Source organism: Lactuca saligna, chromosome 2, assembly GCF_052625555.1.
Source record: "Lactuca saligna cultivar CGN05327 chromosome 2, ASM5262555v1, whole genome shotgun sequence".
NCBI classification, from domain to species: domain Eukaryota; kingdom Viridiplantae; phylum Streptophyta; class Magnoliopsida; order Asterales; family Asteraceae; genus Lactuca; species Lactuca saligna.
Window position 1 is genome coordinate 191133286 of NC_136418.1, and position 12870 is coordinate 191146155.

Here is a 12870-nt window from a genome sequence, read left to right on the forward strand (position 1 = left end):
GAGATGTGGGCAGGGAAGGTTCCCTCGTTGGTACACATCAAGGTTTGGGGTTGTGAGGCTTTCATAAGACGAGAGACTCATGATAAGCTCGAACCTCCTAGTGAGCGATGTATTTTCATCGGCTACCAGTAGAAGTCCTTTGGATATCTCTTTTATAGACTGAGTGACAGTGTTGTTTTCGTTGCGAGGAGAGGGGTTTTCTGAGATAGAGAACTAATATGCCAAGAGGAAAGTGGGAGGCAAATTGATCTTGAAGAGCTTCAAGAATCAAACGATGAAGGAACCACTAACACTGGCACTCAACCCGGGGAGGAAACTCCTGTTGAATCGATTGAGGAGTCCTTACCTCTTAGACGTTCCAGTATTGTTAGTCTTCCACCCCTATTATATGGTTTCCATATAATTGTTGAGGGGGATACGTTTATTATTGACAGTACACTAATAAATATAGATGAACCTAACATGTACAAGGAAGCCATGGTAGGCCCGGAGTCTTCTAAATGGAAAGAGGCTATGGACAACGAGATTCATTCGGTGTATGACAATTAAGTTTGGAACTTGGTTGACAATGTGCCAGGTCATAAGACGGTCGGGTGCAAATGGATCTTCAAGAAGAAGACCGACATGGATGGGAAAGTACACACATATAAGGCATGATTGGTTGCAAAGAGCTTTACTCAAACTCCTGGAGTTAACTATGATGAGACCTTCTCACCAGTAGCGAACATTAAAACTATTAGTGTTATGCTAGCCATAGCGGCGTTTCATGATTATGAAATATGGCAGATAAATGTCAAAACCGCTTTCCTAAATGGGAAGTTGGTTGAAGATGTTTACATGAGTCAGCCAGAGGGTTTTGTCGATGCGAAGCACCCTAATAGAGTGTATAAGCTTGAGAAATCCATATATGGATTAAAACAAGCGTCTTGCAAATGGAATCTTTGTCTTTATGTTCACATTCATGTGATTTTGTTTTTTTCGGTTTTATAATTGTTTCATATCATCTTGTTTATGAAATGGAATTTGCTAAGAGAATGAGATACAAATGACTCAAAATTGATCTTATTCTTTCCGTTTTCTAGTCCTTTATATAGTTTAGTTGATTAGGACATTCAAATTGCAACATGTAATTATAGTTTCAAACTGGATGCTTACTTTGGGATTTAAATTGAATAATCCAAATTTTGAATTGGGTTTTATAACTTGATTATCCATTTCACATATCAGCTTCTACATGTTATTGTATGTTGGTTTTTAAAAATAACAAGGAGCTAGAAATGTTAGACCATTTTTGTGGTGTTAATTTGATTTTGAACTTGACAGCTACCTAGTAAGGTCCTAATCTAACTAGTTATGCTTCATTTTATGTAGATCGATATTTGTTTGACAGATTTGTTCCATTGCAACTTATAATCAGATTATTTTTTATATTCCTTAGATTCACTCAATATTCTTGTTTCTGGTTTAGTGGTTTTGATTATTCTAACTATCCTTCTTACGATTTAATGTTGACAGAGATGGTAGAAGAAATGATAAAAGTTGTAAAGTTAGGTGTGGAAACTGATTGTGGAATAAATGAATCTGCTCTCAGTTGGGTACAAAAACATAATTCGTGCTAGGAGAGATTGATATACGATTTTTTTTCATCAATAGAGTAGAAAGAGGAATCAAGATGTAATGATCAAAATACAAAAGGTATCAGGAGTGTATTACCGATAGAAGTACAATCATAACTAAATATTATTTGCAATGATATCATTAATGTCATGATGATCATCTCATTTCTTCATATGGTGGTTCTGGTGATCAAATGTATTACAAGATTTAAGGTCAAAACATACATAATTTACTATTTTGTAGTTTGTACGAACCATTTCAAAATTGTGCATCATTGTATAAGGATTTCATTCTTTTGTGGGAAAAGGAATTATTATGGATATTTAGTAGAATTCAAGTTTGGAAACAACATGAAAGATGTTGTTTATATTTCAATGAAAGCATGTGAGGTAGCTACCACAACACAAAATTTGAATTGCTACCTACACTTCCTATTCGATTGGGACATACTTTAAATTTATCAGTCTTTTATTATAAAGTTTTGAATTCAGCTTAAAGTTATGGTTCAAATGTTTGAACCATAGTTGAGTTTTTACCAAACAAGTAAGAAATAGCTCTTCCATCATCTATTCAGCTAAGATTAACTAAATTACATTTTTTCTATATAACATCAAAGTGAATTTACTTGTTTTTCTTTTTACAATATTAAAAGATAAGCATGATTTTTTTTACCGTGAATTAACTTTGATTATTCATAAATGAATTCTTATTATTAAAGAATGAATTTTGATTCTTAAATAATTACGGAGGCTGAAGGTGGCAGTTTATGGTGTGTTTTCATACAGGTATATGTCATTAGAGGATGGTGATTCATGTGGTAATCAATATCGATAAGAGAAAGTGGAAACAAAAAAGCTTTTAAACATTATATTCTTCAAATATTCCTTAATAATGATCAAATTCTTCAAAAATTATAATCGTTCATGGTGGTGGTTTATAATGATGATTAAAGTGAAAAGACAAAAAAAAATTGGACATTGTATTCTTCAGCTGTATAAAAAATGTGGTGTTATAGAGTTAAAAAAAACTATATATTCTTCAAGAATTACTTCATTTGTATAAAATATTTGTTGTGTTATAGTTAGAACACTTTAGTTCTTCAAGAATTCTCAGTGTATACAAAATGAAACATGTTAAACCATTTACTAATCATAAATTCTAAAAGAATATTTGATTGGTTGTTAAGTTATACCGATTAATTATCCTAAATTGTAAAACAATATTTGATTGAGTGTTAAACAAATTATTTATCCTAAATTCTAATAGAATATTTGATTCATTAGTATGTTCAATTTATTCTCATTTACTTCAAGTAAAAGTATTCTTCAAGAATTTCTTATTAATATTTCTTCAAGAATTTCCCATTGTCATATTATATTATGATTTGTATTAACTTTTTATTTAATTTCATTTTATTTTTTTAATTAATTTTACCTGGTTGTCTAAAATGTAGTTAATATTTAATTATTTCTCATAATAAAATATCAAATTTACTCGTATAATTGATGAAGTGCAGTTATCCAGTAAACGACATCCCATGTTAATACAATGTACCCCAAAATCACATCCATTCATTTTTTTAATTTAATGGATATAATTCGGTCATACATTCACATAATATTCATGATTCATGTTTGATCATAACCATATATATATATATATATATATATATATATATATATATATATATATATATATACACACACACACACACACATACACACACATACACATCAATGTATATACAAATATACAAACCTATACCTCATCATAAACCAACAAAATGACCAAAATTCAAATTTGGGGAAAAACATTACATAAATCGAAGTACAATGTTAATCACCATAATAACATTCAACAAAACATCAACAATACAAAAAGTGTAAAGAAACACTATATATGAAATGAAACATGACATCCAAAACCCAAGGTAAAAACTCTTCGTATATTCGTATTCTTTTACAAGTTATTCGAGTCTCGTATGTAATGTATCCGACCATATAAGTCTCAACCAAATATTAGATGCATAAGATCACGATTTCAAATTTCAAATACATATAAAAAAACATCTCAATTTTTCATAAAAGAAATCCACATTCAAAAACTCATTCTTAAATCATCCTTCTATTATAAAAGGACATCCTCATTTTAAAAACCAAATCATCAACACATTTAAAGTGAAGAATATTACTTATAAAACATATACTAATCAAGTAAGTATACATCACATAAGGAACACAAAGATAAAATACCTCATTATATAGGGGATACGTGTTCAGAAGGTAAATTACTCACCTTAAATATTCTTGAAAATACTTGCACACTTCAATTCCCCTCAGTAGCTGTTCAAGAACTTAAGATTCAGTTTTGAGTGGCAATAGATGTGTAAAAAACACTTAAATGGTCCATTAAATTACTTGCTAAGTTCTTAACTCAAAATGTGAAGTTTTATTGTTTTGAAGTCATCGTTAAGTTCATACAATAAAATAGGTGTAAATCAGATTTGATTTAGAGTTTCTATGGAAAAGTTACAAGCAAAACACATTTTTTCTAGATTTTGAATCAAAAGAGTCGGCCCATAGCTTTACATGGACTCGACCAAGTAAATCTTGCACAACTTGGTTTCGAGCATAAATGGCTTCTATGTTGTCTAGTACTGTCAATACTTGTTTTATGCATCATCGAAACCATTTCCAATGATCCTAATCACACTCTAACATAATTTAAGACTATATTAACATCAAATCTATTTTTTACGATGAAGATCTAAATCATTTAATAAAGGATTAATATACTTCAAAACTTCTAAAAAAATTCATATAAGATCATTGTAAGAAGCATATTTCATCAAACTTACATTCAACGATCATATGATAACTTTAACATATTCAACTCAATTAAACATCTAAACATCATTTCTAATATAGATTTAAACATCAATTTAGGAAGTCACGAGTATGTTCTGTATCTATGTAAAAGAACCTCATGTTGATTGGCATCATCTTATATGGTTAGAAATTCTTTTAAAACATCCTCCGTCATGATTTCATCTTATGGTTGACCTTTAAAGACCATCTCAAAATGCATTATTGTATCATCCGCATCCCGAGGTAATTCAAACTCCAAAATTCTAAGTATTTAGGGTTACCACGGCGTGGAGGAAAGTGATCAGCATGGAGTTTCAAGAAATAGTGCGATCTCAATTAAGGCGGCCATGATGTGGCAGTCTATGGCCACGATATGGCAACAGTTTAATCAGAAACCCTAATATCTGAGGTTTGCTCCATATTTAAGGGAATATGATGGTTCGGGTTTCTCACCCTCATTCTCCATCACACTTTCTGAGCCTCCAAGCAAACCCTAACCTCTATTTTTTCTCTTTAAGCTGTTAGTGTTGAGTTTTGGGGATTAGAAGAAGAAAATGATTTCTAGACTTGGCTTCAGCTAATCATCTTGTTGCGCATCCTTTGGACTCTTGTAAGTCCCCAAGTTCCATGATTTTTGGTTTATTGTGCATAGATCTAGGTTTCTATTCCTTATTCTTCATGTTGGGACATATTGGAGTGTTAGTATTTCATAAAGTTGCCAACGTTAAGAATCCTTAGAGTCCCTTTTGAGGGGTTTTGAGCATTACATCAATCATATGGTGCACATGCAACCCTAAAGCTTTGGATCCAGGTTTGTCTCAAGTTATACATGCAATAACAATTATCCAAATCATGAACCCTAATCTAGTATGCTATATTTTGAAATTTATATTTAATACAAAGTTAGAATATTACCTTTCGGTTGTAGCTTGCTTGATCCTTGCCTTTCAAGAGCTTAGTACCTCAAATACGATACCTCTAATAGATCAAAAACACCAAGAGCAAGTTGGAGAATATGAGAGAGAGGGAAAGAGGCACAAAATCGGCTAATGATCCTTCTAAGGTTTCAAGTGGCTGATATCTGGAGTGCCATGGGGGCCTTATATAGCTGAGCTGTTAGAGTTCCAGTCAAAACCCTAATCTGATTGCTTAAGCCTTAAGCAGTCCAGTGGATCCTTCCAGAAGGCCCTTATGGATGAATGCTTCTATGTGCTTCCATAGAATTCGTTCATCTCCTTCTTTTAGGAGTCCACAACCCATCTTGTGGTTATCTTATAAGTACAATATCAGTCCCCTTAATTTAATTAATCTCTTTTGATCACTAAATTAATTCTTGACCAATATTAATTAAATAATATGATTCCTCAATTTATATATCAATCTCATAATATTTTAATAAATCACAATTAACCTCTTTCTCCATAATTCATCCAGTCATGTTGTTATGGTGAAGGCAACCCAAAAGGACCATGCTACTATTGGGTCAAGTACATATTAATTATAGTTAAGGGCTTAGACACCTAATCCAACAGTCTCCCACTTGGATAAGTCTAATAACTATAACTGCCAATGCAACTTCAAAATATAATTAGCAATCATAGCTCCTAAAAGCCGCTGTCAAACTCTGACCTAGTCAATTGACACATCCTTTAGATAAGTGATCATGTAGTCCTCCGTTCTCAAGATATCATCCATACAAATACATGGAACATAGTCATACTTACTGTCCAGCAGCTTGTTTCCCAATTTTTGATTTGTTTAACATAGAACTAAATCGAACACATCAATTCAGTCATGACCGAAACCGGCACATAAGTCAACACAAAATCATCGAGGGGCCCAAGATACAACTTTTAATCCTTTTAGGATAAAAGTAACAGATAAACTTTGACTTAATGATAGTACTATTTACTCATTAAATCTTACGCAACACCATGTTTTATAACATAAAGTTACTGATGCGTTTATACATTATCAATGCACAACCAACTCGTAAACAACAAGTCATATATATCAGTTTAAAGACTACACGATATTATCGTATCATAATCACTCGTGATGAATTCCATGAAGTGATTTATGTGAGTGTGGGTTTAATCCAATACTCGAATCTTATTTCAGGAGCACTCATGAACGTTGCAACAAACTTTTGCTATGTCTAAATGCTTAGACAATCTACAAGCCAATTCATGAAAGTCCTGCCTCAATACCTACTTCCAAAGTATGATCGACTGTGGATAGTTTGAACAGGATTAATAGTATTATTCAAACTATCCACAGTCGATCATACTTTGTAAGCTATCCACAGTCGATCATCCTGCCTCAATACCTACTTGCCTTTCAAACTACTCTCAGCAGTTCTTCGTAAGCCTCGAAGCTTGCTTAGGGTGACTTCCTCCTTGATCATATGATAAGTCATTCTGAAGTGATCATAACAAGGAGGCAAATAGTGTAGGATAATTTCAATAGCCAACTCTTCGTCGAAGTTGACATTCAACTTCAGCAAGCGGTCCACAAACCTTTGCATCTTTTGCAAGTGGGCTGTGATGGACTCTCCATCCTTCATCTTTGTTGTTATCATGGAGGCAATGATCTTGTATCTATCCTGTCGAGAAATTTGATGGTACTTTTCCATCAAGTCTTGGTGCATTTCTAAAGGATAGTAGTCCTCGTAGGACTTTTGGAGTTCAGCAGTCATAGTGGCAAGCATGATACATGACACCTTTGTCGCGTCCTTCTCATGCGCCCTATATCTTTAGGAGTAGCAGTTTCTTCATTGATCTCCTTTAGCTCTTTGTGAAGCACATACTCCTTGTCCTCCTAGCGAGTGACCATGTGAATCTTACGAATCCAATCGTTAAAATTGGATCCATCGAAAATCACCCTCCCACATAAGTTCATAAGGGAAATGGAGCCAGAAGCTTTTGAGCTAGAAGTGTTGTTTGAAGCAGACATCTGAAAAGGAAAAGAGACAAAGTTTAGCTTAGATAAGAATCCATAATATAACACTCAAATGAAATATTAAGTCTAGGACCCAACACAATATTTCACAATTCGAAAGAGGGATGTCGTAATCCAATTGCAAAATATTTTAAGGTAGGTAAATGACGATTTACTAATTTCCACCATGAAAAAACAAAAAGGAATAATAAGTTTTAAATGCATTGAAAATCCTAGATTATTTTGAGATTCATTGAAATTTTCAATGGCATGTTTCATCTCGATTATGCCCTTCAAGTTTGCGACTGGGATACCGAGGATCACAAACAAGGTGTGAATAACCATGCAAATATGCTTGGTACTCTAGATGTCATTTATCACCTAATCAATTTGTTGATTAACCACACACGCTCAATTGATCCATGATAAACATCGAGCTACCCTTTTCCACCCTTGTTAGTCCCAAATTAGTGTGTCGGTTAACCACACACGCTCCACTAACGATTTGGTAAGGTGCAAAGTGCAATTTCATGGAATAGCATCGTTTTCACATTTTTTCCTAAAGTAAGTAAGACTGGGAATTTATAAAAAACATTTAGTTACTTTATAATATCATTATACTTATTAATGTGGAATTAGTTTGTCATATCCTACCCGTTCGGCTAACGACCCTCCACCAATCAAGGAAGCGATGGGTGAGAGTGGACACCCATTCAGGCCTACTAACGGTAAGACTGACTCATCTTATATATATATATATATATATATATATATATATATATATATATATATATATATATATATATATATAATTGTTAATCCTTTAATATTATAATAGTATAAGGGTTGAATTTTAAACTTTTAAAAATCTAGGGTTTAGAATTTAAATATTTCGAAATCAAAACTTTTTAATCAAATTTTAAATTCCAAAACTTGAGGGCAAATTTTGAAACTTTCCAAAATCTTTTAGATCAAATTTGAAAAACAATTAAATTAATCATATAATTATTATTATTATCTGAATTTGACCTAATCCAATTTCCTTTTATTTTGGCAAGATAACTACAAATTAAAATTTACAAATAATTAGTTTATCACATAATCTAGTAATGATCTTAAATTTTAACTATTATATTCCAATTAGTTTAAGATATGCATTACCATAACAGATAAAAATGAATTTTAATTAAAAAAACAATTTATGGTAATTATCTAAATCCAATTTTAGCAAAAAGTTCAAAATTCTGCTGTCAAAACCGACTTCACGTCATGACAAGCTAGTGTCACGTTGTGAACCTGGTACAAAATCAAAAATTTCCAGCATTGAAAACTTTACTTTTGTATCATATAACAGAAAACCTATCCTAGGCTCTGATACCACTGATGGGTTTTGAGCATTACATCAATCCTATGGGGCACATGCAACCCTAACGCTTTCGATCTATCTTTTTCTCAAGTTATACATGCAATAACAATTATCCAAAGCATGAGCCCTAATCTAGCATCCTATATTTCGAAATTTATATCTAATACAAAGTTAGAATATTACCTTTCAATTGTAGCTTACTTGATATTTTCCTTTCATGAGCTTAGTACCTCAAATGTGATACCTCCAATAGATCACAAACACCAAGAGCAAGTTGGACGACAGAGAGAGAGAGAGAGGGGGGGGGGGAGAGAGAGAGAGAGAGAGAGAGGCACAAAATCGACTAATGTTCCTTCTAGGGTTTCAAGTGGCCGATTTCTGGGGTGTCACGGGGTTTGTTTATGCTTTGTTTGAAAATCAGAGTAATATTTTTACATAAAAGTGTTGCAAAATTTGTTCCTAAAACAAAATATGATAAGAATTTATCAAAGCATTTCTTTAAAGAAATGTATTTTCATTAAATAACAAAATCTCGGGATGTCATGTTCCGTTACAGACCAAAAGCATAAACAATATAAAATAGACCTTACAACAGTTATTTATAACTACTGATCTATAATCCAAAATCTCTCGTCAAGTCCACCAACTTATACTCTTGTGCCATTACCTGTAATACAAAGAAAACTGAGTCGGTGGACTTGGGAGCCTGGTGAGCATATAGGGTTTTCAAATAATATAATTATTATATTCAATCATCAAACAATCAACCCAAGTACTCATCCCCATTATCTTCTTTATTTCTTAAGGTTTTACCCTAAGAATCGACTATCCTTCTTTCATTCGTTCCTAAGGATTGACCTAAGGAATTGACACAAAGTCCATTACTGCTCGTGGTTCCTATAACAAACACTAAATCCATAGTTGCCAAGGTTCATCTATACAGTACTAAATCCATATCTACCAAGGTTCATCTATTTAGTACTAAATCCATAGCTACCAATGTTCATCTACAATGTACTAAATCCATAGCTACCAAGGTTCATCTACACTGTACTAAATCTATAGCTACCATGGTTCATCTATAAAGTACTAAATCCATAGCTACCAAGGTTCATCTACACTGTACCAAATCCATAGCTACCATAGTTTTATAATGTGGCACTAAATCTATATCATCTTTCGTCTCATCCTCAAACTCATATGTCATCACACACCAACTGTTTTGTCTACCCATGTTCTACCCAATATATTTGTAAATATAAATTACATATACATTTTAAATCATTTAAAAACCTGTATAAAACATTCATTCAACATCCATCTCAAGTAAACAAACAATATATAAACACATAACATGTATCTTATAGCAAAATACTTCATATCTATGTGTTAGAAGAAAGTAACTACACACTCACCTGATAAGACGATTATCAGACAGCACTACGACTCTTTATAGTAATATTCTCCGATGGAACCGGGATATCTTCTCAAAATCGGGCTTCACGCGGGCAGAGTTTCGGCTCGAAACTCTTTTCTTCTCAGGATCTTCGGAGCGTCGGGACTCGCTTCGGGTGTCTGGATGATACCGGGGCTTCGGGGGTATAACTTTCATGTAAAACGAGGCAATATGGAGTGAGAGGAAAGAAATTGAGCAACCAAATCGGCTGGACTCGACTTCTATTTATAGGAGGGGTCTGGCCCTCGAACGCAGGGAGTTCCCTGAACGTTGGGCGTTCCCTTCGAACACGTCGCGTAGGAGCGGGGTTCCAGTCTTATCTCTTATCTGGTTGAGTCAGCATCGATGTGGCCAATCCGGGGACACGCTATGAACGCACGGCGTTCCCCCTTTGCGATGCGTGCCTCGAACTTCAGAAAATAATAACTCTCACATACGATCTCCGTTTTTGACGTTCTTTATATCCACGCGTAGTTGAGATTATGCTCTACAACTCTCGTTTGGACTCCTTCGACTAATTTTGACTTTATTTTTACTATATTATTTTTAGTAGGCAGGGACAGGAAAACTCCGTTAGAAATTCATAACTTCTTCATCTGACGTCCGTTTTCGTCTGTCTTTTTACTGTTGCACTACTATTGACGAGATCTTCGATTTTTGTTTAGATTTTTTTTGCTAGAAATCACTCGATTTCAAATCCGAACTTCGGGTTGCATACTGTTAAGCTGAAACTTCGGAAAGTCATAACTTCCTCGTACGAAGTCAGATTTATACATTCTTTTTATGTACGTTCTCGGTTTAACATATTCTATGACTTTCGTTTAGATCACTAAGGCCAAATATTGCTCTAACGTAAATTCACTATTTACGTCGCGTTGTGTCGTGTCGGTTCTGTCGCGAAACTTCGACATGTCATAATTTTTTTGTTATAACTTGGATTTCGGCGTTCTTTATATGCACGAAAACCTTGTGACATATACTAAAACTTGGTTATGATTATTAATTCTAAACACTCTTCTATAAAAAAGTCATTTTTTGACGCTTATCGTCTTTAAATTGACTAGCCCGGATCTACGGGCGTTACACCACCTGGCATGGATACATCTTCCTCCTTAATGGTTTGTAAGTTGAAAAAGGCATTGTATGGACTAAAGCAAGCTTCACGGCAATGGTATTACAAATTGTCATCAGCTCTACATGACAAAGGCTACATTCGCTCTAAAAATGATCATTCTTTGTTCACAAAGTAAAATGGTGCATCCATTGCTATTGTTGTTGTATACGTTGATGATGTTTTGTTTACCGGTAACAATGAAAAGGAAATTCTTGATCTAAAAAGACCTTTTCATCACCGTTTTCAAATCAAGAACTTGGGAATTATAAACTTCTTTTTGTGATTGGAATTTATTCATACCAATGATGGTATCATTATGCATCAATATAAATACATCAAGGAATTATTGGATAATTACTCTATTCATTCTTCCAATCATGTTACATCTCCACTTCCTAGCAAAGTTAAACCACTTTACAACAAAGAAAATCCCCTTTTTGATCCTACTGAATATCGACAAATAACAGGAAAGCTTAATTTCTTGTTACACACTAGACCTGACATTGCTTTCATAGTTCAATTTCTTAGCCAATTCAACAGTTCACCATGTCAGAGTCATATGGATGCAGCTATTCATGTTTTGCATTATTTGCAAAATACAATTCATAAAGGTCTTCTTTTGAACAACAAGCCATATTTCAAGCTTGAAGCTTTTTGGGATTCAGATTGGGCAGCATGCCCAACCACTCGTCGATCTGTAAGTGGATATTTCATAACTATGGGGGGAAGTCCTATTTCTTGGAAGTTAAAGAAGCAAGCCATTGTTTCTCTTTCATCCGCTGAAGCAGAATATCAATCCATGCGTCATGTATGTTCTGAGTTAGCTTGGCTTAGTCGATTACTTACAAAGTTTGATATTTTCGAAATTACCCCTATTCCTCTTCGTGAACGTACCAAGCATATCGAGCTTATTTCGTTCATGAGAAATTACAAGGTGGATTGATTTCCTTGAGTCACATTTCTACCAAGCAACAATCAGTTGATATTCTAACAAAAGTATTATTTGGTTCTGATCATGGTGAAGTAGTTTTCAAGTTGGGTATGGTTGATCATCCTCCTCCAACTTGAGGGGGGGGGGGGGGGGGGGGGGGGGCTTATTGGTGTAATAACCAGTTTGACTCTAGCTGACTTTTATTACCGTTACATATGTAACTATAGTTAGTTGTTGAGGTTAATTAGTTAGAGTGTGGTTAGCTGATACTCTTTCTTGTATATATTTGTACAATTAGTCTTTTCCAGGTAATGAGAAATGATTCCAATTTTCATTCTCAAAGAAAAGTAACAATGGGTACTAGTTATATCATGTTTGCATAGTTACTATCGTAATATTTAAATATAATAACACTAAAAAAGGTTCTAAGACCATTGAAAATATTCCACCATGTTAGGATATGGAATCTATGTAGAATTTTCTTACTACAAGTATGAGGAAGTCAATGGAAGCACATAACACATTGCAATAATTCGGCGGACTAGTCCCCTATAGGAAGAGGTGGAGATGGATCATGGG

General features: G+C 33.8%; 2 pseudogenes; both read left to right on the forward strand.

Moving 5' to 3' along the window:
- The first annotated feature begins 1517 nt into the window (after window positions 1-1517).
- Window positions 1518-2113, forward strand: LOC145030542 (14-3-3 protein 9 pseudogene; annotated as a pseudogene).
- Window positions 2114-11676: 9563 nt separating this feature from the next.
- Window positions 11677-12303, forward strand: LOC145030544 (secreted RxLR effector protein 161 pseudogene; annotated as a pseudogene).
- Window positions 12304-12870: the final 567 nt, after the last annotated feature.